The following is a 24,594-nucleotide window of genomic DNA, read 5'->3' as shown; positions in this document are numbered from 1 at the left end:
AGGTATTGAAAAATTTTGTTTTAATACCTGGTTTTGCTACATCCATTGAGATGAACTATGTTGTTCTAGTTTAATTTTTTTTAAAGATTTATTTATTTGAAAGTCAAAGTTACACAGAGAAAGAGACAGACAGAGTTCTTCCATCCACTGATTCACGCCCCAAATGGCCACAACAGCTGGGGCAGGGCCAGGCTGAAGCCAAGAGTCAGGAGTCAGGGCCTCACACATGGGTGCAGGGGCCCAAGTACTGGGGTCGTCTTTGCCACTTTCTCAGACACATTAGCAGGGAACTAGATCAGAAGTTGAGCAAATTGGTCTCAAACCTGTGCCCATATGGAATATTGACATCATGGGCAGTGAGTTTACCCACCATGCCACAATGCCCGTCCCTCCAGTTTAATCTTTACATTATAAAATATGAAGATTAACTTTCTAATAATATTGGTATTCCTGGAAATAAAACTTACCTTGATCACAATAAGACATGTGAGTATTTTTATGTCATATGATAATGTTTTCTTAGGATATTTACACTTATATTCATAAGTTTAACAAAGTTGTTGATGTCCCTTGTTCTCAGTGTCCACATCTTAAGGTTATCCTAGTTTCAAAAAATTAGTTGGAGAATGCCTTTTCTTTTTATCTTCAATAGAAAGCTGATGTTTTGTGTATGTGAAGAGTAAAATTTTCATTATTGGTTTTGTTTTTTTAATGTGTAAAGGTTCTTTCATATTTTATGTTTAAGAGTTTCATGAAACCATTTTTGGTCTAAAAACATATGCTTTTCGGGATACATAGCAGACTCATAGAATGACAGATGTCCTAAACAGCACTCTGGCCTCAGACTCAGCCCTTAAGGCATTCAGATCTGACTGAAGAGCCCATGAGAGAATTTTAGGCATGGAAAGCCAAGACACTTCGGCAAAAAAAAAAAAAAAAAAAAAAAAAAAAAAACCTAAATGAAAGATCTCTGTGAGTGAGATCCCAGTAGAAAGAACGGGCCATCAAGAAGGAGGTACCTTTCTCTGAAGGGAGGAGAGAACTTCCACTTTGACTATGTTGACTATGACCTTGTCTAAATAAGATCGAAGTCGGCGAACTCAAAAGGCTTCCATAGCCTTGGCAACTCATGACGAGAGCCTAGGGAGATTACTGACGCCATAAACAAGAGTGTCAAATTGTTAAGTCAACAACAGGAGTCACTGTGCACTTACTCTCCATGCAGGATCTCTGTCCTTAATGTGTTGTTCAATGTGAATTAATGCTATAACTAGTACTCAAACAGTATTTTACACTTTATGTTCTGTGTGGGTGCAAACTGTTGAAATCTTTAATTAATATCTACTAAATTGATCTTCTGTATATAAAGATAAAAACATATTCTTTTAATTAAATATTATTTTAAAATATCTTTTTATAAAAATATTTATTTATTTGAAAGGCAGACTTACAGAGAGAGAGAGAGAGAGCTTCTATCTGCTGGTTCACTAGCTGGATGACCTCAACTGCCAGGGCTGGTCCAGGCTGAAACCAGGATCCAGGAACTTTTGCCATCTCCTGCTGCTTTTCCCAGGTGCCATTAGCAGGGAGTTGCATCAGAAGTAGAGCAACCAGGACTCGAACCGGTGATGCCAGCTTCATAGGTGGCGTGTTTACCTGCTATGCCATAACACCGGCCCCCTAAAGCACCTACTTTAATTCTAGTCTTACCTCATATGGACTGTTGGGAATAGTTTTCTCTGTATTCTTATAGTTTGATGACAGTTCTCTGCCTCTATTTTGAAAGTAAGCTTGACTAGCTATAACCTTGGGCTTACAGTTTTTTCCTTGGGTATTTTAGATATGTGACTCCATTTTCTTTTGGCATAAAAATATTGAAGTCAGGCACCCTAATGGTTTGATTTTATTTGTATTGACTTTGTCTTTTTGTCTACATGCTGAAATAATTGTGTTTTTTTTTTAAGTCAATAATTCTCACAAAAATGTATCATGTTTAATAAACCCAGAAAATCAAACATCCTTTCAGGATTTAAAAACAAAAAAAAGCTCAAAAAACAAAACACATAAAAGAACTTTCTCACTCTGGCAAAAGACAGCTGCTAAAACACAGCTACAATCATAGTTAATGTGGAAAGACTGAATTTTTTCCTCCTAAGATCAGAAATAAGGAAAGAATGACTGATCTCACAATTTCTTTTCAACATTGTACTGAAAGTCGTAGCCACAGTAATTAGACAAGAAAAAGAAATAAACACCACCGGATTTTAGAGGAAGAAGTCAAGCAAACTCTACTATAGATAACATGATCTTGTATATAGAAAATTCTAAGATAACTACTACGAAGTTATTAGAATGAATAAACAAGCTCAACAAGGTTGCAAGCTACAAAAATCAATTATATGTCTTTATATTACCAAAGAATATTATGAAAATTAAAATCACTTACAATATCCCTAGAAAGTGTAAAATAGCTATGTGTAAATTTAACAAAAGTACAAGAGATTTAATGCTATAACTAGTACTCAAACAGTATTTTTCACTTTATGTTTCTGTGTGGGAGCAAACTGTTGAAATCTTTACTTAATGTATGCTAAACTGATCTTCTGTATATAAAGAGAATTGAAAATGAATCTTGATGTGAATGGAAAGGGAGAGGGAGTGGGAGAGGGGAGGGTTGCGGGTGGGAGGGACGTTATGGGAGGGAAGCCAATGTAATCCATAAGCTGTACTTTGGAAATTTATATTCATTAAATAAAAGTTTAAAAAAAAAAGTACAAGGGTTTTACATGGAAAGCTATAAAATATTGTTGAGGGAAATTGTGTCTAAATTGAAGGATACCGTATGTGATATTACTAAGATGCTAATACTACCAAAACTGATTAACAGACTCAATGACATTCCTAACAGAATCTGAGCTGCCTTTTAAAAATAAAACTCGACAAGTTGATTCTAAAGTTCATATGGAAATACCAAGAAGACAGAATAGCTAAAACAAGAACAAAGTTGGAGGGCTCATACTTTTCAACTTCAAACTTGCTATGCAGCTAGAGTTATGAAAGCTCTGTGATACTGTGTTAAGGATAGTCTTGAGGGTCTTCAGAAAGTCCACGGAAAATTTATGTTCTCTTTTAATCCATTAAGATCCATGTGATTGAACCGAGTGTTCAAAAGTAACTCCTTGCATGATAGTAAGTTTTCAACATAGCATCCAAGATGAATCAGTGGAGAAAATAATAGTATTTTCAACAAATGGTGCTGGGACAAATGGATATCCACGTGCAAAAAGGTGAAGCTTGGGCCAGCACCTTAGCTCATTTGGTTAATCCTCCGCCTGCTGCGCCGGCATCCCATATGGGCACCAGATTCTAGTCCTGGTTGCTCCTCTTCAAGCCCAGCTCTCTGCTGTGGCCCGGGAGTGCAGTGGAGGATGGCCCAAGTGCTTGGGCGCCTGCACCCGCATTGGAGACCAGGAAGAAGCACCTGGCTCCTGGCTTCGGATCGGTGCAGCGCCGGCCATAGTGGCCATTTGGGGAGTGAACCAACAGAAGGACCTTTCTCTCTCTCTCTCTCTCTCTCTCTCTCTCTCTCTCTCACTGTCTATAACTCTACCTGTCAAATAATTTTAAAAAAGGGTGAAGCTTAACCTCTACCACATACCGCACATAAATAGTAACTCTAAATGAATCATAGAAATAAATGTAAACACTAAAATTATAAATCTCTTAGAAGAAAATATAGGGAAAATCTCCATGACATTGGATTTGGCAATGATTTCTTGGCTATCAAAATCACATTGAGTCACACATTTTTGATGAGTGAATTGTGAGATGCATGAATTATATATATCAAGCTGTTAGAAAAAGAAAGAATATGTCTTGGTGATAATTATTCTAGGTCAGATTTCTAAGATATGTAAGTATGTCCAATTGATTTGTTGTTTCACATTGTTTCTTAAAAACTTGTCTTGGTTTATGGTTTTCAGATGGTGTTGTGAAAATGGAAATCTGAGGCGGTAAAATAAAAAGCAAAGGATATATTCAGACAAAAAAAAATGAGGAGCTGCAGCTGTATCTCACCTTAAATTATATGCATGGTTTGATATATAAGTATCAAGATACAGAAACCATAATAAAACTCAAACAAAAAACTCACAGAAATTAGTTAACAGCCGCAGGAAGGGTTTTTATTTGAGGAAAGGCGTTATTCAGGTTTTCACATCTTAGCAACTAACTCAGCTTCTGCTTCTACTGTGGCCATCCTTCTTGGACGTATTCTTTGCTCATTGTAGCCCTCTAGTGGTTTTGTTTGAACTGTGCTGATTTACTAGTTCCTTGGAGGGGTCTGGGGGAGGGAAGTCTTCTTGCTTTCCAAATTTCCCTTGATTCATAGGCTGTACTTTGATTGAGCTATCTGGAATGGCTTGATCATCCATCAGCCAAATTGGGATACATGGTTAGTCCTGCATTGTTTAATGTTTACAGGGCTAATTAATGCTCTGCCTGCAAGGCCACATTCTCATGAGCCATGGTCCCAAGAACAAGGGGAATGACAAGTGTTTTCTTATTAGGAGCGACAGTGAAGCTAGTTACACAAAATTAACTACTGCTCATTAAAAGAAATTCTGCCTGTACCATCAATTTGATCCTCTCAGCAACTTTCTGTGATGGGCATTCTTATTTGGGAGATGAAGATTCCCTTTGGTGAGTAATTGGCTTCCGGATCATGGATTTCCAGAGTCTAATACTTGAAAAACAATGGGGTTTCCACAAATTTGCTAGCTAGCAGTTCCAGATGCTGTTTTCTGTCTCATACTTGACTCACCAAGGCCATGACTTTTTTTTTTTTTTTTTTTTTTTTTTTTTACAGGCAGAGTGGACAGTGAGAGAGAGAGACAGAGAGAAAGGTCTTCCTTTGCCGTTGGTTCACCCTCCAATGGCCGCCGCGGCCGGCGCGCTGCAGCCGGCGCACTGCGCTGATCCAAAGCCAGGAGCCAGGTGCTTTTTCCTGGTCTCCCATGGGGTGCAGGGCCCAAGTACTTGGGCCATCCTCCACTGCACTCCCTGGCCACAGCAGAGAGCTGGCCTGGAAGAGGGGCAACCGGGACAGAATCTGGCGCCCTGACCGGGACTAGAACCCGGTGTGCCAGCGCTGCTAGGTGGAGGATTAGCCTAGTGAGCCATGGCACCGGCTGGCCATGACTATTGCTTGTTGTATTCTACACACCTGTTCTTTCCAGGATGCTGTCTGTCACAGGAATGTCACCTTCGTTGCCAGTCTAACCACGATTCATCTTGGTGAATGGTTTGCTGCTCTCTGCAATGCATGAACCAGGCGGGGTCAGGCCCACTCCTCTCTTCAGGCCTCTCGCTTGGCATCCATCACATGCTGTTGACATCTGCTTTCTCCAGCAGACCCTGAGTTTACTGTTTAAGGGGATGTGATCCATTTGTTCATGAAATTCTCAGGTTCATAACAATACCTGGTACATGGTGGCCCCTCAAATCCTCAGCAAGTAAATACTGAGTAAATAAAAGATTAATGAAAGATAATAAGCAATGATCCAGGAAAAAGAAAACACAAAATATTAGGTGCAAAACACAAAGGGAGCATGAAAGGTTGGCATGATAAAATAGGCTCATGGAGAGGCGATTTGCTGTACAGTTTGGTGAACAGTGATCTAAATGAAACACAAAGTATAAACGAACAACTAGGTGTCACTAGTATTTAAGCCACAAAAAGAAAGAAAAAAATAATGTTTTCTTCACTAACAGTTAAATGGATTATTCATTTAGAATTTGTCAGGCGGAAAGCTATCACCAGAAGCTATTACATTTTCTCCAGTAAAAGCCTCACTTATCTTGTAAATAATGACAGCCCTTGCTTGAATAGCACTTTAGCATTTGCAAAACTCTTGGGCTATGTAATCTAATTCTGTCATTCGGCAAACGTGCATGGAGGACCTATGTGAGACTGTTAATATATGGAGTACAGAGGCAAACAAGACTGTATCCTTGTCTTCAATGAGCTTACAACCTAGTGATCCAGACAGAGGCGGAACGTTTGACCATGCACCATCAACAGGTGCTGTTAAAGATATTTACTTGGAGTGTGGTTCAAAGGAGGTGACGAACACTGCTCGCACTTCACTATGGAAGTGTGTCTTGTAGTGGGGAAGAGCCTGGTAGACAGACTAGAAGAGAAAAAGGACATTCTGGACAAAGAGAAGTGCATCCATAAAAGGGAAAGCTGTTGAAATGACGGGAACTCATTCGTAGAACAATGGAAAAACGATTGTAACTGCTAATGATTTACACCCTGCTTGTCTGAAAGTGCACTCTAGGCCCTCGCCCCTTGAATCTGAGAGTCCTTGTAACCAGTATAGTGCAGAAAAGTGACAGCACAAGAATAACTGAGAAACTTGGGAACAGCTATGATATTGTTCCGTTCTAGGCATTGTGGCAAACATAACTCCCAATACTGAGTAGTTGGTATTACCTGTGCACATTGTATTAAATTCTGTTTATTTGTCTAATTATTTATTAAAAAATCTTTATCATTATATTGTACATAACAAAAGCAAATATGGTACGCATAAATAAAATAAATTTTCCAATGCCACATGGTTATTGAAGAGCAAAATTTGGCTTCGTGATCAAGTGTATATTTGAGAGTCTTTTTTGGGGGCTTGAACTACTTATTTTAAGTAGGGTAAGTTGACACACAATGTACATACAGTAAAGCTCATCATTTGCAGTATGCCATTCTGTAAAGTTTGGCAAATGAATATCACCACTGAACACCCATCACCACCAAAATATGCATATAGAGTATTTCTATTACCCAAAATGTCCATTCCTGCACCTTTTTAAACTCCTATACTTAACCACAGCAACTACTTCCCTGATTTTCTGTCTCTATGAGTTTCTGTATTCAAGAATGTTATATAAACAGAACATGTGTTATAAGTAGAAAACCAAAGTGGCACTGCATGACAGTGGAGGCTAGGTGAGAAAAGACGTTTGTAGCACTTCTTCCTTTTGTTGGAATGCCAGCGCATGGAGCCCTGGGCGACCATGCCAGACGTCCCTCTCCTCGCAGATGCTCGGACTTAGAAAGCCACATGTGAGCCCACATGTAGGCATCCAGTTCACAGCCCAGCTGAGCTCCTATCAGGTCATACCAATGATCATTCTCATATTCACTGTAGACACCCAGCGCTATGAGACCTTCAGATGTCCACAGCCCCAGCTGACTCTCTCCCTGCAAAGACGTGAGAGACCCCAGCCAGGAACTGGCCAGCTCAGCCCTTTGTGAATTTCTCGCCTCCCAGATATCCCGAACAAAACAAAACTTATTTTAACCAATTGAAAATTTTGAAACCTGGAGTAGGAGAGTTCTTTTGCCACCTGCTCTTCATCTCCTCTTGTCTTGGTGATCCTGATCTCACTGTTTTATGTGTATATGGTTAGATGGCCCTATCCTTAAGCCACATAGTGTGGGTGGGACAGTCCCTGTCCCCTGTCTGAAGGATGTCCATAGCTGTGCACCACGTTCCTCCCGGTGCACAGTGTTGGCAAGTTCAAAAAAAGACTCAAGGAAGATCACTGAGGTTCTGCCTCGTGACTTTTGGTGAAACAGATGAGAAAAAGATGCTGTCTTCTCCAGGGCAACTGCTAACTAGGTGCTAGCGAGCCTGAGGCTGCTTGGGGCCAATTTGTTACTGAGTAGGAAGAGCCTAACAAAGCATAAAGCCACTGTGGACGGAAAGGAAGCAAAGCATGGGGAGAGGCAGCCTCCTTCTGAGACCATTGGAGCCTCGGAACTCACGGTGCCTGGTGTGCCACAGGCTTCTTTAGTTTCATAAGCCAGAATGCATTCCTTTTGGATTAAGCCTATTGGAGAAGTGTTCCTGTCACTTAGATCTGAAAGATTCCTAGAACTATTTTAGGTAAGTAAGACCAAGGTCGTGGACAGCTTTGTACCCTAGGTTTGTAGATTTGCGCTTCATTCTATAAATGGTAGAGAGTACTATAATACTTTTAATCACAAATGGCATAATAGGATGTGTGTCTTAGCAAGCGAAGTGTCTGTAGTGAGAACAGAAAAGGATGGGTTTAGTGTTAGGCCAGTACTGCAGAGGTGAGCTCGGAGGGTATAGCATTGAGTCAATGAGGACATCGCAGTGCTTGAATTCTAATGTAGCTGGAGGGAATGGATATAAAGGAGAATTGGGAAATCCTGAAGACTTGAGATCACCAGAACCCAGAGAGATATTAGGTATTGGGTAAGCAAGACAGAAGAAACAAGGATGACTTTCAGATTTCTGGCTTAAATATCCCAGCTGGATTATAGACCCCTAAAGAAAGAATATAAGCTCCATTTTATGTCTGATGATGCTGAGACTTTGAGAAGTTATCTGATGTGTGCTAGAGTGTGCACCTGGTAAAAGCAGAGCCAACCAGATCTGTAGGCTCCCAGATGTCTGCTTTGTTCGTCATAGCAGGTGACTTGCTGTGTTCAGGGTGCCATGTGCTTTGCATTCCCTAGAAATCAATAATACATGTGAGCTGCTTGTTTTTCAGCACATCGTGAGGAATGCAGTAATGGTAAAGGTTTATTTCAGTCCCTTGCACTGTCTGGCTGGCTACCAAACAAGCCCTCTGCAGCCCGCCACTGATAGCGTTGAGGCTTCATGGCTGACCTACCAGTGTTTGTGTCGGATACAGATAACTCTGCCCCCCATCTGTCTGCATCCCAGCCTCAGATGCCGGTATAGACACAGAAGCCTAAAGGGAGAAGAAATCTCTTTCTCAAGATGGGCTATTGATTTGCACCAAAGATCAAAAGGGGGCAATTTTCTATATAAAAAACAAGGTCAGGAAGCTTTTTGCACAGTGTAGAAGGAGAGTGGCAAGTAGCGCGGGGAATCAAGACCTTGTTAGCAAGTAAAGTAGACAGGAGAATTTGATTTAAAGGCAGCTATGGGAAGATTTTGTCAGGTTTTGTTTTTTTACATTTAAAAATTTTTGGTTATTTGAGAGGCAGAGGTGGGGAGAGGAGACCAGAAATCTCCCATCTGTTGATTTATTTTTCAGATGCCCACAGTGTTTGGAATAGAACCTAGGCCAAACCTGGTAGATAGGAATTCAATCCAGGTCTCTGGGTGGCAGGAAGTTGATTATTTGATCCATCACTGCTGTCTCCCAGTAGCAACCATTAGCAAGCAGCTGGAGTTGGTAGCTGGAGGTGGGTATTCAACCCAGGTATACCCATATGGGATATGGGTATTGTAATTGCTAGACCAACCCCCTCCCCAAAGAGGTTTTGAACTTATGAAAAACAAACCAGAGAAAATGAGATAGCAAGCTGGATGGTGGGTGCAGGTTCTCTTGCAATTAGTTTATTTATTTTTCCCAAAGAAGCCTTTTATTTAAGGAACACAAATTTAATAAGTGCAACTGTAGGAACATAGTTATTCTTCCCATCATACCTGTTCTCCCACTCCCACTCCCATCTTTCCTCCTCCCTCTCCCCTTGCCAGTCCCATTCTCCATTAAGATTCATTTTCAATTAACTTTTTACACAGAGGGCCAATTCTATACTAAGTAAAGATTTCAATAATTTGCATACCACACACACACACAAACTGTTTGCAAACCAGTTTTACAATTAACTCTCATAATACAAGTCATTGAGAACAGAGGTCCGCAGGACACATGGGACATTAGTGCACAGTGACTCCTGTTGTTGATTTAACAATTAACACTCTTATGTATGACATCAGTGACCACCTGAGACTCTTGACATGAGCTGTCTAGGCTATGGAAGCCTTTTGTGACCACAAACTCTGTCAGTATTTGGACAAGGCCATAAGCAAAGTGGAAGTTCTCTCCTCTCTTCAGAGAAAAGTACATCCTCCTTTGATGGCCACTTCTTTCTGGTGGGGTCTCACTCACAGAGATCCTTCATGTAGGACATTTTTTGCCATGGTGCCTTGGCTTTCCATGTCAGAAATTGCATTTGGTTTAAATTTCTGGGTTTGATTCTTCACAATTTCTAAAATTCTGAAACATTTTATGAACAGTTAAGGAATATCTGCTTTGTTCTGTATAGATTTTACATCTTTTATAGTCTTTGAGTCACAATTACCTCATCTGTGTAATGAGAGCAGTAGTTAAAATTGTTGTTAGTGTTAAGTAGAATAATGACACCAATGTGCCTTGGCTTGTGTTTGTCACAAGGAATCTGTGCCACTGATACATCTTGACTGTGAAGCTTTCCTTCTTCCTCTGGAAGTTTTTATTTAAAAAATGAGAAGCTTCTACCAGAATTATCTGTGTGTGTTTAATTGGTGTTAGACAGGAAAGCAGCATTATGTTCAATTGGAGAAAAAAACGACTGAGATGCTTAGGGGCCTGCAGGTTGCCCAGCTATGGAAGGATGGAAGGTGGGGAATTTTCTCCAGAAGCCCAGGTAGGATGCAGAGATGTTTCCCAGCTCTGGTAGTGGTGCTTGCTCTTCTACACCATACACAAACCCTGGATGTGAGGAAGTGCTCTCCAAGCCAAGTCCATTGCCAGTGGGAAGAAAGAAGTCCTAGTAGAGCTGGGGAAGGGTCCAACCGGGAGGCCATTGCTCCTGGGGGGAAAGGTCAGAAATGGGATGGGCATTTGTGGAAAAGCAGAAAGTTAAAGTTCTCAAGATTTTGATCAGGTGAATCGATGCTTCACTTCTGCCTGTGTTGCTTTGTACAAGTTGACCAACCTCTGTATGCTTATTCCTTGAACTCTGAAGTGAAGATAATATTGCCTTATTTGGAGGCTGGTGTTTGGAGTAGCAGTAAATATACTGCTTAGGATATCTATATCCCATACTGAAGTGTGTGTCCAAATCCCAGCTCCACTCCTGGTACCAGCTTCCTGCTAATATGCACCCTGCGAGGCAGGAGGTGATGACCGAAGTGATTGGGTCCCTGCTGCCTACCTTGGTGATTCTGGGCGAGTTCCTGACTTCAGCCTGGTCTATACCCAGTTGTTGTGGGCATCTAGGGAGTTAACTAGAGGCTGAGAAATCTGTCTTTTAAAAAAAAAAAAAAACTTACTTATCTGAAATGCAAATTTCCAGAGAGAAGGAGAGAGACAGAGATAAAGAGATCTTCCATCTGTTGGTTTACTCCCCAAATGGCGGCGACAGTTAAGACTGGGCCAGGCTGAAGCCAGGAGCTAACAATTCCAACTGGGTCTCCATTGGTGGTGGTTGTTGGAGTACTTGAGCCGTCCTCTGCTGCCTTCCCAGGTGTATTAGCAGGCAGCTGGAATAGAATTAGAGCAGTGAGACTTGAACTGGTAATCCCGTATGGGATGCCGATATTGCAGGCAGTAATCTAACCCATCGGACCACAATACCAGCCCTGGGGGATGTATCTTCATCTCTCTGTCCCTCTCTCTACCTTTAAAATAATAAATAATTTAAAAATAACACCTTATTTGACTATGCACATTAGTATAAAATAGATGTTTTGTAAAGCATCCACCCAATCTAGTTCCTTAGGAAATTCTCAATACGCTTAATGTTTGTTATTGCAGTTGCTTCGTTTTTTAAGGAAGCCTTTAGTAAACATGGCAACTGTGAAGTAAGACTGTTTTCAGGACATGACCTGACTGGAGGGGTTTACAACATCCTCAAAAGCTGGTTTGAAACTAAGGATAGCTTGACAAAGCCGGAGTTCAGTCCACCTGCTTTTCAGCTGTTGTGAGTGAGAAGGGAATCTCTCCAACAGACACTTGCAGCTCCTTTTCTGTCTCTGTCCAGAACTGAGGCTCAGGCTCCACATGAGAGCCGGAAACCGGGCAGCTGATGCCGGAGGCTTGGAGGTGGGCAGAAGTCAGAAGTAATGGCTCTCAGTTAATTGGTGAAAAGCAGTTATCAGTTTGTGCAGATTTTCATTTTTGAAGTAGCTGTCTCCTGCTGGGTGTAGAAGGATTTCAGTGAGGAATCACAGATTGGAGGAAAGCAGACAACTACACAACTTGCCGTGTGTGTGGGAGGGGGGCAGATATTTGCCACATTGCAGGCTTTTTGTGTGCTGGGGAAGGAACAGCTTGGATCAGGGTAGCCATTGTGAGTGTGTGACCTTGCCCAAATCGTTTCAATAATCCGTGACTCGGTTTACTCATCTGTAAAATGGAGATACTGACAGACACATGGTTGCAGCCAGTTGTAAACATGAAATGAAATTTCTCTGTGAGGTTCTCAGACTGGTGCTTCACATTGAATAGGTCTTTGAAAAGTTACTGTCTCAGAGACAGGACTGAGCTTGTAAAATTCCCTGTTGATTCTTTTGTTAATCTGCTTTTTGCTTCTCTGCCAGACAGTTAAAATGAAAGATGTGAGTGATGGAGCATCTTGTTCATAAGGCAGCAAGGAAGGGGGGAAGCTGAAGCTGAATCCGTGCAGTGCGTGGTGGGTCAGACTCTGCAGCAGAGGGCTCGGGGGACGGGATGGCAACCAGACCTGGGCTACGAGGGAGGGAGTGCTGAGAGGCGCAAAATCTGCCATCATCTGCCCCTTCCAGTATGGGAGGAGCCACTTGACACATCCCAGTCCAGAGACATTCTAGGCTTTTTTGCTTACTTGTTTAAATGAGCCTTTTTATTTCCTTTCATTTTTATTCCTTGAAATGCCGAGAGACACAGGCAGACAGAGGGAGACAAATCTACATCTGGTGGTTCACTCCCCAAGTGCCCTCAACAGCTGGAGCTGGGTTGGACTAACGGGAGGAGTTAGGAGTTCCATCTGGATCTTCTGATGGGTGCCAGGGACTCAAGTACTTGACCCACCGTGTGCTGCCTCCCAGGATGGGTACTCATGAGCAGGAAGCTGGGATCACAGATGGAGCCAGGACTCAAACTGGATACACCAGTACGGGATGCAGAAATCCCAGTGGTGTCCTAACGACTATGACAAACGCCTGTCCCCAGATGTTTTATTTTACAATAGTGTTTGATTTACAGAAAAGTTACAATAACACTACATAAAAAATAATCCTATACACCTGCACTCGGTTCAGTTATTGGTAACATTTTACACTAGTCTGGTTCTTTTATCATAATGAGCGAGTTGATATTGGTGGTGTTATGATTAAATAGTCACACTTGGAGTTTCATTAATTTGTGTCCTCTTTTGGTTTCCAGATCCGTGTAGGACCCGTGACACTTAGTTGGTTCTCCTGCTCTGTGACTGTTTGCTCAGACTTGACTTATTTTCAGTGACCTTGACAGGTTTGGGGAATACTGGTCAGCCCTTCTTACTGGGCTTTGTGCAGTGTTTTGTTCATGGTGAGGCTGGAGTTACAGATTGGGAGGAAGAAGACCACAGGGGAAGTGCTGTTCTCAGCACGTGACTCAGAGTGTGCATTTTGAACACAACTTACCATGACCTTCATCACTTGGATCAAGTGTTGTATGGCAGATTGCTTCTTTTTTTTTTTTAAGATTATTTATTTTGAAAGTCAGAGTTAGAGGCAGAGGGAGACAGAGAGAGAGAGAGAGAGACAGAGAGAGAGACCTTTCATTCATTGATTCACTCCCCTGATAGCTGTAATGGCCAGCTCTGGGCCAGGCTGAAGCCAGAAACTAGCCCTCCCAGGTGGCTGGCACTTGGCCCATCTTCTGCTGCTTTTCCCAGGTCATTATCAGAGGGTTGGATTTCAAGTGGAGCAGCAGGGACTCAAACTGGCACCCATATGGGATGGTGGTGTCACAGGTGGCAGCTTTACCCACTGTGCCATGATGCTAGCCCCCAGATTGCTTCTTTGGAAATTTACTCTTTCTGTTTCCACCCCCAGTCCACACTGTACTCTTTGAAAGGAGTTGCTAAGTGTAGCCCACACTTGAGGGATAGGGAAATATGTCTGCAGTAAGATGGAATCAGTGTTAACAGTAAAAATATTTGTTAATATTATTGTAGGCTTATTGTAGGCCAAGGGTATGTTATCCGTCTTACATATTAACTCATCAAATCCTCACAGCATTCGTGAGAACACCAAGGCTGAGAGTCACTTGGTCAGTAACTGTGGATCTCTTACTGCCCACCTGCCTCGCCTAAGTAGGGTTCTAAATGCTTTGCTGTGATCTGCACATCTGGTGTTGATGTTTTCTACCTGATAAGTAAAGGTCTCCTATATTCTCAAAATCCAGTATAGGTTCTGCATGCACTCGGGGCAAGTGTCCAGGCGTAGTCCTTGTGACAGGACTTCTCAGATATGCCAGGGTGGCCTTGGCTTCTGCTGCCCCCTGGGCCTGTGGGGATGGCTCAGAACTCAGCACAACTTTGCCTCGCAGCCGTGGTGCTCAGAGTGACCCAGCATTCCACAAACACACACTGTGTAGCAGTGTCATCTTTTGTCGACTTTCACCCTTCTTCTGTCTCTAGTGTTCTTTAGCAGCAAGGAATATTTGAGAGCTTTACTTTAAAAAAAAAATAAGACTAGCTGGCTCTCATCAAAAATGTTTTATTCTATTTAGTTCTGAGATCCCTTGAGAGAAAAGAAGACAAGCTTTTCCTATGAAAATGCTGCAGTGAATATTCCTTGGAGACAAATCTTTGTGCACTGTTAACGACTCTGATTATCTTGTGCTTTTAGTTCTGTTTCCCTCAATTTGCGTGGATAATTGAGAATCTACAACAGCCTCAACCGAGGCCATGATGATCTCTCACTGAAGACCAGCACTTCAGCCTGTCCCAGCTTTAAATGGCAGGTTCATACTTTGTGAGCCTCCAGTGTCTCACAAGCTAAAGAAATCCTAGCGTGTTTTTGTTGTAAAATATGAATTGGTGATGATAAGAGAGATTGCCAGGTGTGAAATGAATAGCGAAGATAGCCAGAGCTTTTCCTTTAATAGTTAGACTTCTATTCTTGGTGCTGCCACCGGCTCAGGCTGTGACTTTAGTGAAGTCATGTCTCTGTCCCTGCACCTGTCAGATTGGACACCCCCTCCCTTCCTGAAAGACAGTTGGCCACTATGAATAAAACCATGTTTCTAAGGTATTATGTGGCTCTTTGGAGAATTAACACTACAGAGATGGGAGGGGCAAATGTTGCTATGCTCCACACTTTCAATTATAGTAGAGATGAGGAAAAAAAAATCAGGAGCACATATCCAGAGGTAAAAAGATCCTTTGTTTAGGGGTGCAAAAGTGGGGCTTAATCAATAGCTATAGCTTCCTCTTGACAATTATAATTTGTTTATTACTAGAATTATGTTCACAGGTCTGACCTGGGTCACTGCCTTGGAGAAGGACTTGTCTTGCCTTTCCCAGAAAAATAACAAAGCTTGTAAATGAGCCAAGCTCTCTGTGAGATGGCTGAGGCAAGGCCACAGAGCTCTCAGAGTCCTGCTGGGAAGGCAGAGCTACCCAGCCAACACTGCCCTTAATTGCTACAGCTTCGAGAAGTGAAAGCTCCAGTTTCTAGGGAAATTAATGTTTAATGATAAGCGAAGTACTTGAAAGAGTGGTTCAGCATGCAGTAACTACTCCACTGAAGCCGCCGCGTTCCCAGCCCCCTGGTTTTTGTGTCTGTTTCAGAGAGCTCCATTGAAGTCAGATGAAATGTATTTTGTGTGATTTTGTTTTCTCCAGAGGCCTCTTTTATTTCCAAACTCTGCAGTTGCAGAAGGCTCCTGAATTACATAGCCTCCGCTGGCGCTTCTGTTTGGGCCAGCGCATGCATCACATGGGTGTGGATACGCTACGGCAGGTCGCTCCTATGTGGTGGTAGCCATGCTACACGTGGATGAGTCAGACTGGGACAGCGCACATGCTTCACACGCCTTGATGACCACGGCACGCACATCCCAGCAGCCTCAGTGTGCAGAGCGGGAGAACAGGGATGTGGAGTTAGAAGAAAAAGGAAAAGAGGAAGGAAAATGCTTTGTGATACAGGGATCAGGTTTTGGATCATAGTCCTCTGAGAGTTTTAAACCACGTAGTGTAAATTTGCTGTTTGCCCAGCCTAAGCCATGTAGCTATTAAGCTCTTGTACTTAGGCATAGTCCACTGCTTGTACATGGGAACTTCAGGGAGGAAATGACACACGAGGTCTAACAGCCAGTGGTAAAAGCTGCTGGGGGAGCCCCCTTTCCTGTGAAGCTACAGTAAACATGTGACCCCAGGAAATGCAACTGACTCCTCCCCCATTCTGAGACAGGGATGCTCCCGGAGAGGTGTGCCCCAGGCGAGGAGCGCAGGTGTAAGAGTGAAAAAGCTGTGTGTTCAGATCCTAGCTGAGCCACCTTCTAACAGCGCCCCTGACCCGTTGCTGATGTACTCTGGAGTTCCGGTGGGGAAGGCTAAGCTTGCAGGCACACTCTACGTGGACCATGATCAATTGTGATTGACAAAGAAAATCATGTAGAGGAATGCACGGATGTTTGCTTTGGCGAACTGAGTATGAGATCTAAGGGGAGAACCTGGATTGCTTGGGCAAACAAAATGAACATTTTGGAGGCTAGAAGAGGAAATCATTAGAGGGGCAGCCAAGCGACAGGGCAGACACATAGGTGAGATCGAGAGAAGACAGAAATGCCTAAAGGCAGACTTCATTTCAATTCTGCTGGACAGAATGGGTTGTAGCATTCCTCCTTGTTCTAGATGAAGCATTCAATAAATACCCCATAATTGCTCAGTTTTGAAGCTGTGTGTGTGAGTGGAATGGTAAGGGGAGCTGTGATGATCTGAGGCAGGACAAGGTGCCAGGCAGACATGAATGGAGAGGGGAGTCAGGACACAGGAGCTTCGTGCACAGGGACAGCACTACATGCCAAGCCCTTGGCTCAGATGAAGATATTTCCAAAAGTTTATGGAAATGCAATTAAGAGACATGTTTATGTTGCTACACAAAAGTCTGAAATCCATGCACATGAGGAATCGTATAGTTCATCTTAAACTCATATTATGAAAAAATGCATACATTTCAAAATTTGTACCACAATGAACTCACCTTTTTTAAAAGATTTATTTGTTTGAAAGGCAAAGTTACAGAGATTGAGAGGGAGAGAGAGAGAGAGAGAATCTTCCATCCACTGGTTTGCTCCCCAAATACCTGCAATGGCTATAGCTGGGCCAATCTGAAGCCAGGAGCCAGGAGCTTCATCTAGGGTCTCCTATGTGGGTGCAGGGGCCCAGGTCCTTGGGGCATCTTGTGCTGTTTTCTCAAGTGTATTAGCAGGGAACCAGATCAGGAGTGGAGCAGCCGGGACATGAATTTGTGCCCATATGGGATGCTGGCATCACAGGCGGTAGCTTTTCCCACTACAGCACAGTGCTGGCCCACATCTTATCTTTTATTGACATTTTTCTATGGACTTTCTGAAGTCCCCTAGTAGCAAACACTCAATAAACATTAGTCAATATCACTAGCATAGGACCCTTCCAATTCTTACTACACAAAAGGAAGAACAACATATGTTCCTGAGCTAAGAACTATTCGGTAACCACAGAAATTGTGCAGTTATCTTTTTAACAGATTTATGCAATGGTTGACACAACAATCAATCAAATATTTATCAAGCACATCCCATGTCTGGTCCTGTGTTAGATACAACAGTAGAGATAAATCAACATCTGCTGATTCATCTGTTGCTCTGTAGCTGTCCGCTACACATGTATCTAAATTGCCTTCAAAGCATCAAAAGCCTGGATGCAGCAACCCATACAACAAAGAGGATCAAATGAGGGGTGTTGAGCTCTGTAGTATTTCAAAGAGGAATCCGTATCTGCTACGATCTTCAGCCGTGTAGCATAGCCTTCCGAAGTCTCCTCGTGTCTGAGAGTGAAGCCAAAATCTTTCCCCTGGAACAAGAATGCCTGCCTGATGTGGCCTTGGTTTCATGTTTTACCCATGGCCCAGAGTCCCTGCACTTCAGACACCCTGGCCTCTTCCCGTTGTGTTTCCAGAACAGAAGCAGGTGTGATTCCATGTTACCTCTATCTTTGCACTTGCTCTCCCTGTGCCTGGAACATCTTTCCCTCCAGACCTGCATAACACAAGCACTCCATCCACTTGTGTCAGAACTCTCAATGCCACCTTGCCATCGAGCCCTGTCTTTACTACCATTTAACACAACAGTCCTGACCCCAGCAGTTCACATCATATCCTGTAATTTTTCTTCACAGATATCTTAAAGGATTCATTTTTAGTTACTTAATTGAAAAACAGAGTTAGAGGAAGACTGAGACAGACAGACAGACAGATATAGAGAGATCCTCCATACACTGGTTCATTCTCCAAGAGGCTACAATGGCTGGGTCAGACCCAAGCTAGGAGCCATGAGCTTCATTGGGTCTCCCATGTGGGTGCAGGGACCCAAGCACTTGGGCCATCCCCCACTGCTTTCCCAGGCCCACCAGCAGAGAGCTGGACCAGAAATGGAGCAGCTGGGACTTAAACCAGTGCCTACAGGGGATGGCAGCTTTGCAGGTGGCATCTTAACATACCATACCACAGTACTGTCCCCAACAGTAGCATTTTCATGCATCAATAATAAGCTGGCCAAAAAAGAAATAAGAAAGTAATCCTACTCACAAAATGCATGCATACACAAGTATATAGGCATAAATTTCACCAAGAAAGTGAGTGATCTTTCCAACAAAATTTATAAAACATTGATTAAATAAACTGTAGGGGCCAGCACTGTGGCATAGCAGGTAAAGCCCCCACCTGCAGTGCCCAACATCCCATATAGGCGCCGGTTCTAGCCCTGGCTGCTCCATTTCCATCCAGCTCTCCGCTATGGCCTGAGAAAGTAGTAGAAGATGGCCCAAGTGCTTGGGCCCCTGTACCTCTGTGGGAGACCTGGAAGAAGCTCCCATCTGCTGGCTTTGGATCGGCACAGCTCTGGCCGTTGCAGCCATCTGGGGAGTGAACCAGCAGATTGAAGACTTTCTCTCTCCCTCTCTCTCTCTCTCTCTGCAACTCTGCCCTTCAAATAAATAAAAAGAAAGAAACTATAGCAGGTACAGAAAAAATGGGTACATCCCATGTGCACTGACTAGAATAATTTGGTTAAAATGTCTCCTTGATGTTATTTGCCTGCTTGCTCGTTTGCTTGTTTGCGATCTGTCTGCCTGCCTAGGTTGAATCTGCTACGTGAAGAGGTTGCTCTTTGTTAGTGCTGAGTCCTCAGCTCCCACGATGGTGCCACTTAAACATTTGCTCACCTTCCACAGCAGCATCCTGAACTTCTATAGAAAACTGAAAAAAAGTTGCATGAAACAATATTTTTACTGCTTGGGATCCTTCCTATTTTATTTTGTTCTATTTCTTTTTAAAAAGTGGTAGCCATGACCCACTAAGGGGTTACAAGCAGTAGACCTAGAAAAAAATTCCTAGAAGATTTTAGGCTCTCAACCATTAGATACTACAATTGTGCAAAAGTGATCACACACTACTAATGCCAAGCTGGAAGTCGTTCTTCTGTGAACAGAGGTGTGTTTGGTGTATAGCAAAGTTTGGGGACAGCAAGCGCCCCGTGTGTGATAGGCATTGAGAAGTCTTTTAGTTTTAAGATTTGCTTATGTGTATATTAATTAATGTACTTGAAAGGAAGAGTGACTTAGAGGGAAAGACAGAGAGGAGCTCTCCCATCATGCTGCTCGTTTCCCTAAATGATCAGAACAGTCAGGGCTGGGCCAGGCCCATGCCAGGAACTGGGAACTCATCCCAGTCTCCGACATGAGTGGCAGGGACACAAGTACTTGGACTACCACATGCTGCCTTCCCAGGCACAGGAGCTGGAAGCTGGATTGGAAGTGGAGAGGCTGGGACCAGCACCAGGAGTTCCAGAATGGGATGGGGTAGCCTCTCTGTGGATTCACCCACTGAACCACAATGCCCACCACGAAGGCCTTTTAGGGGGAGTCACAGATATGTTAGAGAAGTGTCTTAGGCCACATTGTCAAAAATCAGACGTGTCAAAGGATCTCTCATTAATTCCCACATTGGCAATGCCTGGTTTCTGGGTGACTTAAATCCACAAACTTTGGAGGATCATACTGAATTTCTTTCTTTTTATATCTTTATCCTAGTTATAAAATAATGCTAGAAAGTATCTTTTGAAAAAAAGTATCATTAAAATCTTAATTTGCGGCCGGTGCCGCGGCTCAATGGGCTAATCCTCCTCCTTGCAGCGCCGGCACACAGGGTTCTAGTCCCGGTCGGGGCGCCAGATTCTGTCCCAGTTGCCCCTCTTCCAGGCCAGCTCTCTGCTGTGGCCAGGGAGTGCAGTGGAGGATGGCCCAAGTCCTTGGGCCCTGCACCCGCATGGGAGACCAGGAGAAGCACCTGGCTCCTGCCATCGGATCAGCGCGGTGTGCCGGCCGCAGTGCGCCGGCCGCGGCAGCCATTGGAGGGTGAACCAACGGCAAAGGAAGACCTTTCTCTCTGTCTCTCTCTCTCACTGTCCACTCTGCCTGTCAAAAAAAAAATCTTAATTTGTATAATGACTAATATGGAGTAAATGTTAATTCCATAACCAAATCATGATAGCATATAAAATCTGTTCTTAATACCCTATTATTAAAAATTAGTAATATCCTCTCATGGAAAATTAACACCATTTTAACTGTTCACCTTGATTTTAAAACTTGTTCTGTGTTCATGGAAATTCAAATATGAAAAGTATCTCATAATATAGAGAAAATATGGTAGTTAACATTTATTAAACAGGTGTCAGGCAATATGCTATGTTTTTGAGGGTTCTTGAAGAAGATTGTGGCTGTGGCTGGCACTTGCAGTGCTGGCATTCCATATGGGCAACAATATGAGTACTGGCTGCTCCACTTCCTACCCATCTCCCTGCTAATGCACCTGGGAAAGCCGCAGAAGATGGCCCGAATCCTTATGGCCAGCCATCCATGTGTGAGATCTGGAAGGAGCTCCTGGCTCTTGGCTTTGGCCTGGTCCAGCACAGGCTCTTGTGGCCATTTGCAAAATGGACCAGCAGATAGAAGGTCTCTCTGTGTCTCTTCTCTCTCTCTAGCTCTGCCTTTCAAATAAATAAAAAACATCTTAAAAAAAGATTGTGGAAAAACATAATTAAGATTCAGTTTATTTTGGGACAAAGCAATTTTGAAATCCATGCACAGTTTTTGCACAACTCTTTTCCCATAAACTTTTTGAAGATGTCTCATATGTGCATAAATATCTTTATAAGACAAACAAGAATGCTTTAGCTGGAAATATTATTTTGAATCATATAAAACTGCTATTTTTGTAAGTTAAAATACTTAAATAGTGACAACTTCATATGATCCCACTTAAAGATCCAATTAAAATATAGTTCCCTCTAATCAAAAAAATTCAAGAGAGAAATGACAACTAATATTAGTTAGAAAGTTTACTGTCAAGGCCAGCACCTCAGTGATTACCCTGGTTTTACTCTCACATCTGTTTTCTCAGGGTTACAGTAAGGCAGCTGTGGCTCCTAACATATCACACAATAACATGCGAGGAGAAAGGAAAGGGGCAGAAGTAAGGTGTTTTTTTTTTTTCTTTTTTGAAAGAAGTTTATCCAGAATCCTGCAGCAAATTTCTATTTTTACTTCAATAACCAGAAATACCACTTCAATTCCCATGCCTAACCTTAGATGCCGGAGAAACTAGAAACTGCTAGTTACTGTTCAACTTTTCTGTCTCAAGTAGATATGAACAAGGGACAAAGAGATTGGAAATTAACGCTATCTTGCAAAACCAGCTTATCCATCATCGTCAATAGTATTTTCATACTCTTTATCTTGCATATGAGGAAAAGGGGCCTTAGGAAGCCTTCCTTGTCTGCATCTCACACAGGAGCACAGGGATGGCAAGGTCGGCATTGGAAATAGGTGCCTTTTGCTTCTGGAGTCTGAGTATTAATCAGTTTGCTATGTTATATAATTTTACCCATGATCACCATCCATTCAAGCTTCAAAAATCATGAAACCTTAAAACAAGGTGATGGTGTAGTCATTTCCATCTTAAAAGTAGATCATTAAGAAACACAATTGCTTACTGATTGGCTGATTGAGTTTTTCCTTTTCTTGTCCATTCATTAATGAGCTTAAAGATAATGAGAATTAGAGAGGTGGGTAGGTGGTGAGAGAAAGCATATCTTAACCATATCTGGAGGGAGAGGAGAGAGAGAGGGGGCGGGGAGGCATGCAGGCCTGTCCTAAGGGCAGTTTCTAGTGGAATGAAATCTCTGCTTGTCCAAGTTAATTTGCAAGCCAAGAACTCCCGTTTCTCCTCTTTACACAGAGTAGTGAGAATATTCCTTGTGCTTCATGCTCTGTTTCTGCCCAGAGGTTAGCATGAGCCATCATTAAGAGAGCAACACATCTCACCTCCAGCTCAGTTACATCTGGGGCTAGAATAGCACCGAGTTGCTGACAGTTGCTGCTCATCTGAGGGCTGCGGTGATAGAATTTTTTTCAACAGCCATAGCTTGTCTGAAAGGTAGGACCCTAACCAGATAGGAACAATGATAAATAAGGAGAAGAACAGCGGGACAGGATGAAGCAGGAATGTGCTAGTCCTGGCACTATGACCTGAAAATAACAAACAACATGAAGGTCTTTTTCTCTAGACCCCAATTTCCTCCTCTATAAAATAATGGAGTTCAGGTAGATTACAGTAAAGATGATTCCAACACTTATATTTGGGATTTTTTTTTTTACATTCAGGCAATGAAATAGTAGAAAGTCAAATGAATCGAAGAGGAAGCTAAAGACCAAGGCCTTGGAAGGGACAAAAGTCACAATGCTCTCAAGATCTAGGGGCAGGTCTGTTTCCAGGCCTTTGGTGACTGTTGTCTAGCAAGTACCAGATTGAACTCAACATTTGTCTTTGAGGCCACTCAGGAAGAGAAGGACAGGGGACTGGACTGACACACACACACTCCCCACCCGCACCTCCACCCCCTGCCTTGGCCACCTTAAATACAATTAGCAGCAGGAGGAGGGAAGGGATCACAACTGTGTAGATGAAAGCAACCGATGATCGGCCAGGTGATCCTCTGGCTTCTGGGCGGTCAAGTTTCATTCATTGCTAAGAACGAAGGCTCTTGATTCTTGGTTCACTCCATTTTATGGGATACACAAAATCCACTCTATTTTAGTCTTAAAAAATTGTTTGCCGTCAGCATTTTCAGAGGAGCTATGAGGTTAATTTTCATGCAGATGTCTATGTGAAATCAATCAACAAGTCATTTATTGGCAGTTCGGAACACTCTACTGCTTCCCATGTCCCCATCTGCCTTCCAATGTCATCTTTTAACTGTTTTTAAGAGCTTCTCTTTGGAGTTGTACAATTAGAACATCAGGCTAGCATTTCTTGGGAAAACTGGTAGCATTGTTTCCTGGAAGGAATAAAGCCATTAACACCACCTCTATTGCTTCTTTGTCCTCTCATCTAGTTCTAAAAACCCTCAGTGTGTGTGTTTGTGCAGACACATTATTATTCCAATCTCCATACAACATAATTCAATAAAGGCAACAATGATAGCAGCTCTGTGAAGGGATAACTAGAAATTTTATTATTTAGTCCAGAAATAAAGACCTATTAGCACAGAAATTCAGTCAATTGACATTCAAATGCAATAAGTTAGCACAGCATTTTAATAATTCATACGACGTCCTCAGGTGCTGTGTCCATGAGAATAATTAACATCCCCTGCATCTGTGCACTTGGCAATCCTCTCCCAGAGCCTTCTGATTTGAGTTGTGAAAATACATACCCATGTGCTCCTTGCCAACACGGAGCTGTAAAATGCATCCATGAGATTCCAAGCCCTGGGCTAATCGTAGCATCAGCCTCTTTGCCTCTACTGCTGCTTCTGGCCACAGTGGTGATCTTCTCTGTTGTTTCCATGGGTCTTGCTCATCCCCACACCATCCTGTCTCCATCACTTTCTGCTTCCCAACAGATTATTTAGAGATTTAAAAAAAAGGTAATTGGATTTTAAACTCAGTGGTGATGTGGACCAGTGATCTGGGCATGTCCAACAGAAGCGCCTGCCAAACTATAACTTACTCTTCATGTGACTTCTTCCCAGCCTTGGAGTTGGCTCAGACTTTTCCACTGTGTGTCAGACATGTCTTCCCCCTTGTCCTTGAAGAGCTTATTAAAACACAGATTCCTGGTCTCCCACCACAGAAGTGCTGATTCAGTAGGTGCAGGGTGTGTCTAGAATTTGCATTGGCGATGCTGGTGCTGCAGGTGCAAGATCAGAAAGTGAGTCTTATTCTCGCACACAGGAGGGCAAGAAAGGTTGCAGTGCTGGTGGAAGTCAATTCTGGGTTGTGATTTTAGTTGAGGAACTTAAAAATGAAATGTAACCATTCTGGAGGTGTGAATGAAAACATATGCACACGTACAAATGTGCAATGTATCATGTTCTGTGCTAGAGGAATGGAAAGTGAATTACAGACCATGTGACATGAGGGAACTGCCGAGAGGAAACACAAAGGTGAGAAGGAATCCTTCCAGGAGGCCTTTCTAGAAAAATGAGCTGCCATTTTCAAAGTTGCGGAAGGGATGGGCGAGAAGACCTAAA

This window comes from Oryctolagus cuniculus, chromosome 6, assembly GCF_051225735.1.
Source record: "Oryctolagus cuniculus isolate XC-2025 breed Fujian yellow rabbit chromosome 6, ASM5122573v1, whole genome shotgun sequence".
Lineage (NCBI taxonomy): Eukaryota > Metazoa > Chordata > Mammalia > Lagomorpha > Leporidae > Oryctolagus > Oryctolagus cuniculus.
The sequence above is the reverse complement of the archived record's forward strand: the minus strand, read 5'-3'. Positions refer to the sequence as shown.